The 8,106-nt window shown below is 38.8% G+C and overlaps 1 long non-coding RNA gene across 2 annotated transcripts; it reads left to right on the top strand.

Annotated features, from left to right (window-relative positions):
- Window positions 1-485: 485 nt before the first annotated feature.
- On the top strand, window positions 486-3,884 carry LOC102663111 (uncharacterized). Of its 2 annotated transcripts, XR_005890984.1 has the most exons (5): window positions 486-949; window positions 1,029-2,206; window positions 2,307-3,276; window positions 3,358-3,544; window positions 3,637-3,884. It is a non-coding gene; the product is annotated as an uncharacterized lncRNA (long non-coding RNA). The 2 variants fall into 2 exon arrangements; XR_005890983.1 differs by having other exon boundaries at window positions 2,307-3,544.
- Window positions 3,885-8,106: the final 4,222 nt, after the last annotated feature.

Genomic DNA, 8,106 nt, shown 5'->3' on the forward strand with positions numbered 1-8,106 from the left:
ATTTATATATTACTAGATTAATCAAAATTAGATATACTTTTTTTTTGTTAAAATTTAAAAAAAAATTGAGATGAGATTATATTAAACTAACAAATGGAAAAATGTTGTTGTATGATTGAGAAAGGACATTTCTTTAAATGGACTTGTGTATATTGAGAGCCGTGTTGCTAGGGGTACCTAGCAACATTGATGGTGTATCCAATAATTTTTCAAAAATCTGAAAATATCCTTGAATGTGTTTTTTTTTTATAAAAACCTGGTTTATTTGTTTTTTGGTTACATTGTTGCTTTCTTTGTTTCTCCGTGGTTGTGTTGTGCGGTATTTGGAGCTTTGAGAGAGTTTGGGGTGTGGTGAAGTTAGAAAGCTCTGTTTTGTTGTGTTATTTGTCGACTAAGGTACATTTTTTATAGCTTTTGTGTGTATGGTTGTTTATTTTGTGAGTTAATTTGTTTTATGGTTTTTTATTTTTATAGATTATTTTGTATGTTATATTGGTTAATTGTATTTGTAATGTATGTCAAACATATAAAATACATAAGATATTATTATATTAGTTGGTTAAAGTGTTGATTTTTTTGTTTAGGTTGAAGTATTTTTTGGTGATACGAACTATGTAGTTATAATTTTGAAATTAGGTAATTAAAAGTTGAATTTGGTTGTTGTTAAATTATTGATGTAGATGTAGATAAAATATTTGTATTAGGTTGTTCAATGTTGAATTAGTCGATGTTCATAGTTTGTCAATTTATTTAGGTTGTTGTATTGTTTAAATTATTTAGTTGAATGTTGAATTAGGTGATAGTTATAGTTTGAATTAAGATGAATGAAGATCAATGGGCATATTACAATACGATGTCTGAAGAAGTTGATATGAATTTTGAAGATGAACAACATTTTGGTGTGAATGAAGGACATGTCGATTGTTCAGACACTTTTAATACTTCTCAGGTAATCATGTTGATCAGTTTCAATCGTTGGTTTAACGTATGATTTGTGTAAAAAGTAATATCTCGGGGTTGTGTTGTAGGTCTTTGCAACCTGAGACGACGTTTTGCAGTGGGCTCGAACGGTTGTCCATGAAAATGGTTTTGTTGCAGTAATTATGAGGTCTGATACATATATTGGTAGTAGAGGAAGAACTTAATTTGTGTTAATTGGGTGTGAAAGGAGCGGTTAGTACAAGTGTAGGAAGAAATAATTTGTTTGAAGAGACACTGGCACTAGGAAATGTGGTTGTCCCTTCAAGATTCATGGGAAACCAGTGCATAGAGGAGAAGGTTAGATGATGAAGTTGATCTGTGGGATTCACAACCACGAATTGACGAAGACCTTAGTTGGACATTCATATGCTGGGAGATTGACAAATGATGAGAAGAATATCATTGCTGACATGACAAAGTCGAATGTGAAACCAAGAAACATCCTGCTAACGTTGAAGGAGCACAACGCTAATAGTTGCACCATAATCAAACAAATCTAGAATGCAAGAAGTGCATATCGTTCTTCAATCAGAGGAGATAACACTGAAATGCAACACCTAATGAGGCTTCTTGAACGTGATCAATACATTCATTGGCATAGATTGAAGGATGAAGTTGTGGTGCATGATTTGTTTTGGTGTCACCCAGATGCAGTTAAGTTATGTAATGCGTGTCATCTTGTTTTTTTGATAGACAATACCTACAAAATAAATAGGTATAGACTCCCATTGCTTGACTTTGTGGGGGTGACACCAACAGAGATGACTTTCTTTGCTGGGTTTGCATACCTGGAGGGTGAGTGTGTGAACAATCTTGTATGGGCATTGGAACGGTTTCGAGGCCTGTTTTTAAGAAACGATCGCCTCCCTATTGTTATTGTCACAGATAGAGACCTAGCCCTCATGAATGCACTGGAAATTGTGTTTCCGGAGAGTACACACTTGTTGTGCAGGTTTCACATAGACAAGAATGTGAAGGCAAAGTGCAAATCGCTAATTGGTCAAAAAAATGCCTGGGACTATGTAATGGATAGCTGGGGTACTCTGGTAGATTGTCCTTCGGAACAGCAGTTCCCTGAGCACCTTCAAAGGTTTCAAGTAGCGTGTTCCTCGTGGCCAATGTTTGTTGACTATGTATGTGAGACATGGATTGTCCCACACAAGGAGAAATTTATCACGGCCTGGACGAATAAGGTGATGCACCTAGGCAACACAACAACAAATAGGTATTTACATGTTTTATTATTTTTGTCAATTTTCTTTAAATGATTGTTAGGAACATGATTGTTATTAATTTGTCTTGTCTGTTGTGTGTTTTAAATGTAGGGTTGAATTTGCTCATTGGACTCTGAAAAGGGTATTACATAATAGCGTTGGAGACCTCTGTAGTGTTTAGGATGTAATGAACAACATGATCACGCTGCAACACATTGAAATTAGAGCATCATTCGAAACAAGTACGCATGTCGTTGGACATGTTTTTTAAAAAATCTTATACAAGAGGCTTTTGGAAATGATTTTAAGGTACACTTTAAATGAAATTTCGTATGAGTTTGAGCGTGTACGTCATTTCAGAGACAATCCATCTTCTTGTGGTTGTGTCTTGAGAACCACACTAGGTCTTCCTTGTGCATGTGAGCTACAAAGGTATGATGGTGGCAGCATTCCACTCGATGCAGTCCATATGTACTGGAGGAGACTTAGTTTTTTAGACTAGGGACTTTGTGAGGCTGAAGTAAGCATCAAGGAAGAGATGGATAGAATATATAAAAGGTTTGAGGAACTTGATGTCTGGGGCAAAGTTACTTTCAAGAGTAAACTTTGAGAATTTGCATTTCCCGATGAGAACTCCATGTGTCCTCCTCCGTCGAAGGTTAACACCAAAGGTGCACCGAAGAAATTGATCAAGAGAAGCCAAAGATCGACAAAGCATGATCCGTCATATTGGGAGTATGTTGATGCTTATCATTCAGTTCAAAACAGCAACACTTCAGTCAGACGCAGTGCATCATATTCTGAACCACCAAAGCTAGCAAGGATGATCCTGATGTTGGATCAATTTGCGCCATTTATGCAGGGTTTCATTGAGGACGTTGTTGATGTGAAAGCGGATGGTAACTGTGGATATCGGTCAGTTGCAACTTTGTTAGATATGGGAGAAGAATCTTGGGCCGTGATTCGCAACGAATTGATTAAAGAACTTGGCAAATGGTCGCAAGACTACATAAATCTCCTTGGTGGCACGAAGAGATTTGAACAGCTGAGGTTGTCCCTACATGTGGATGGGTTATCCAAGGTATGTTGTTTATGCTTCTTTTTTTTTTATAAATAATGTTTACATGAGTGACACATGTATGTTTTTTGGGATTTGGATTAGTGTGGACAAGTGGATGGATATAACGGAGATGAGATATGTCATCGCGTCAAGATATAATGTAATCCTTGTATCGTTGTCACGATAATAAAGCTTCACATTTTTTCCTCTCAAAAGTCAACCACCACCCGATACTTCTACGCACCGCATGATATGCGTTGGTCATGTGTTTGGAAGTCATTTTGTTCAGGTCCATTGAAAATTCGTTTACTCAAATATTTTCAATTAGTCAATAAGTTGGGTTGTTCGTTTAACTTATTATTGTTATTTCACTTACAACAGGTTTATCTCATTTGTCCCTTACCGCCTATGGTGTTGTTGTGGTCAAGCAATTCATATCCTCAGGCAAAACAGTGGCCAACTGCATACGTAGGTAGAATGCAACACTACTTAAGCCTAATGACAATTAAAACAATGCACGTAGACCTAAGCAAACACTGAAGTTGTAACATTTATGTATCTGTATTTACAATTGGATTTGTGTTGATGTAACATGTTAGTATTGAAATACTAATGAATTGTTGCGTGAACAAATCGATCAGCTGGTCTATTTAAAAGCAGTTACGTGGTTGTCATTGATTGATGTGACACGACACTGAAGGACGTGACACGACATTGCTTTACTTGTAAACTTAAAAACAAAAAATGGTCACGAGTCTGTTAAAAGTGAAGCCACGCACCTGCATGCCATGTATATAAATAAGACATGGCCAGGTCCATCTTACTCAACATCAAGCGGTATTCACATTCAGTAAAAAAAAAACATTCGACAAACAATGGCATTCTTAGGAGAAACTTCCTCCCAGACGATCGTCAATTCAAGGTTGGCCTTCATTTTTCCAAATGGAACCGTCATTCACAACGAGTGTGGGGTTTATTTTCAAAGTTCTACTCCAGTGCCCATGCGAGTACCAAACATGTGTGATTTTTCAACTCTTAAAAGCATAATACACAACACCCTTCAGCTAAACGACAATTAAGTTGTGGATGAAATTCATTACCGGTGACCACTGGAAGATACAGGTAACAAAATTCACTTCCAATGTATGCAATTGAAAGATGACATGGATGTGAACACAATGTTAATTTGTAATGATCGATTTTCATGTGTTGGACCGACTGAGTTGTTATGCACCATTGATAGAACACCAGATGAAATTTTAAACTTGAACGCACTATGACCCCTACTCATGATGCGGTTTTGTATTACAACGGAAGGTGGAACATGCCACGCCAAAACAACTTTCTAGGTTACACGTTCATAGGAAAAAATCCCCAAAAATTTGATATTCCAAAAGGATGTACCATAGATGAACTGAAGGATTTGATCAAGCAAGTAGTATCTAAAGGGAATCCTCCTCATGGGATTCATGAATCCCAACTGTTAAGGCGTTTGTTTTTTCGAGAACCTGCTCATTTGGAGTATTCTGACAAAGTTTTAAAATTTAAAGTTATTGAGATGAAATCTGATGACGACATGCTGAAGGTGTTGGTAGAGTCCAATTACTGGAAACAATTTGTGCCAATAGAAATTTTGGCTCTCTTTAGTAAACCGGTTATGGAAAATGAGGACGAGGTGGTTACGTCGTTGCAGGATTGAATGCTAGTTATATTTTGTGGTGTTTCATGCAAATTATATTTGTGTCCATCACGTTCAACTGAATGTAATGTGTTAGTGTGTAAACAAGTCTTTGTCGATTTGTTATGTGTATTATATATGAAAAACGGATGCTTAATGTCATTGGTACTAATTTATTGTTTTTTTAACTTTTATGAATAAATTTGTATAATTACTTCATTTTTTAAAAAAATAACTAATAATTTTGACGCTTTTATTTTTTTTGAGTTCCTTGACGTGCACACATGAGAAATAGCGCCCATTAAAACTTTAAATACAATAAAAATATAAATCCTAATCTATGCGGCGTCTTTGTCGCGGCCTAAGATTTCCATATGCGGCGTCACCTCTAACTCTCCTCATGTAACGAGCCATGATGGCATATAAGTCAGTGCCTTCAATGACCATCCTGAGGTTGATGACCCGCTCCAAATCCTCAGCAATCGCTCCTAAATCCTCAGCCATCCCTTGACATCCTTGGTAGTCAACCTGTCACAGTCAAAATAACAAAGTCAGTATCACATTTTTAAAAAATTTAAATTATGAAAAAGTACACAATTTTTGCTTACCACTGAATACGTAGGGAGATCGGATGCAATTGAAACCTCCGGGATAGGTGGCTTGACGAACTCCTCATCATGTGGGGTAGGCGGATGTCTCAGCTCAGCATTGTCCTCGGTCGGCGTGACGAACGGGTGCAAAATCCAAAAAAACCAATCCATGTAATCTGGTGCCACCTGGACAGGAACTGCACAGATCTCCCCCGCAGGTACTAGATGGTCTGAAAAGTGCAGCCACTGACCGTCTATATCAGCATCTGTCAATGAATCACGAATTGGCGGCGGAGGGACGGTCTGAATGTACCTGAATTGTCGAACAACCCGCTCTGGTCGAACGTAGACGACAATCTGACCCCATCTGAGCTGGCCCGTGTACGCCGAGATCAAGTCAAAGCCCCTAACTCCTCGGTGCTCAGCATAGGGCATCCAGAACACGTTAGTCACGGTCAGGGCTTCTATACGTGCCTGGTATTGGGCTCTCTTGATCCTCGTCATATGAGCCTTACTCGTAAGCCACCTGGAGGCACGTGGGCTTGCCTCAGCATAAGCATCATCAATGATGCACTGATGCACCGTCAGAAAGTGCTCGTATATCCAGCACTACAAACACAAAGTCAACATCAATAAAAAAACATGGATTGAATGCTAGTTCAATTTAAATTATAAGTAACAATGCTTACCTGAAGTAGTGTAATGTAACCGGCCATCTGCTGTGTAGGGGTCTGCGACGCCTTATTCAGATGCTCTTACAAGTGGACCAATGCAGCCGTTCCCCAAAAGAATCCCCCTGCTTGGGCCAGGTCCCTGAAAGCTTACAGGTGCATGACATGAACGTTGCACTCTTGTTAGCGAAAAAAGTGTAATCGACCAAGTGGAGGAGATACATGCGGGCTGCTACAACTCACTGTCTGGCCCGGCACCTGCTCTGATACACGTCCCGAAGCCAAGACAACCAAACATGAGGCCCACCAGCCTGATGGGTCTCAGCTGTAGCCTCCTCAGGGGTGACCTCAAGCAGCTCTGTCAAAAGCCCCACCGCATCAAAAGTAACCAGTGGCTCGAAGGCATGCAGTGCGCCAGTGATGGGAAGGTGTAGGAGTGACAAAACATCATCCAGAGTGATTGTCAACTCTCATGCTGGCAGGTGGAAGGTGTTGGTCTCCCTATGCCACCTCTCGACGAAGGCGGATATAAGTCCAGGATCAGTGGACTCAATCCGGTGGCTGCAATCATGCCTTCCATCTCAGGCGCTAGTCTCCCAAATTTATCTACTTTTCTACCATGGGAGACAAACTTCAGATTAGGTCGTTCCTAAATTGAATAACAGTTTATAATAATGTCTATATCAAAAACAATCCAACTATAAATAATTATCATGTAATTACTCAACGTCGAAATATACGTACCTCTCCACTCCAGATGCTGTGTGCGACGTGCTCAGCAAAACCAGTCAAAACTGATGGGTCGCGTGGCCCACAAGGGAATCCCTCATCAGTAGGAGGTGAACCCAAGCTACCATCACTAGCCACTCCCTCTGCATCCGCAGCATCAACGGCTCCTGTCATCTCCGGAGTAGCGTCAGACACATGGGGAACATCCTCATTCAACTGAGGCACATCCTCAGGTGTCTGAGTAACATCCTCAGTCACATGAACCCATTGCCTATGTACTGAAGCAGTAGGCCTACGATGCCGAGAAACTTCAGGCTGATGCGCATCCTGACTCATGTCTCTACCTCTACTAGTTCCTAAGGCACGACCTAAACCTCGTGTTCTAACCATGATCTGAAATCATGAAGAACATTTAGTGTATGCTTGTGTGAGAATTGGCAAAATCAATTTTGAATGAAACTGATTTTAGTTAAAATTGAGCTTGAAGTGAAGTGATTTATGTTGGGATGTTTTCCTTATAAAAGCAAGTTAATAGCAAAATTCAGTTTTTTTTTTTCTAATACAAAAGTTACTTGTTCTTTCAATTCAAATATGTGAACATCTAACTAAAATGATGTTAGCTGGTATTTAAATGTGATTTTGAATTATTCAACGGGAATCTTAATCTTAATTCTTGATTCTTAATCTCAAATATGTGAACATCTAACTAAAATCATTCTCAACCAAGTAGAGTCACACAAGTGGGGAGATTGTCAACTACATGGCAGTTGATGTTCAGGACAAATTGATATAATTGGTAACAAAGCTTTGTCTTTACTAATTTCTGCGTGTGTCTATTCTTTTTCTTGTTTGGTTAAGTATTTTGAAGATAGGAGAAAGAATTTAGGAGAAAGAATTCTCCTTCTCCTTCTCCCCCAAGGATTTGTCCTTTCATAGCTCATTTATCTTTTCTATATCAACCAACTACTATCCTCATTTATCTTTCAAAGATTTAATTCAATTAGTTAAATAAGGTAGTTAATTGTGAAATGGAAGTGGCCTCTGCTTAAAAAGGGATAGGCATTGTGGGCTAAAATACTAATACCTAAATATGGTCCCGTAAGGGATATGGGAACAATCTTAGGCTCAACATTTATTTCCAAATGATGGTGGCGTGATGTGAAGATAATGTAAACATATAGTT

Source organism: Glycine max, chromosome 4, assembly GCF_000004515.6.
Source record: "Glycine max cultivar Williams 82 chromosome 4, Glycine_max_v4.0, whole genome shotgun sequence".
Taxonomy (NCBI): domain Eukaryota; kingdom Viridiplantae; phylum Streptophyta; class Magnoliopsida; order Fabales; family Fabaceae; genus Glycine; species Glycine max.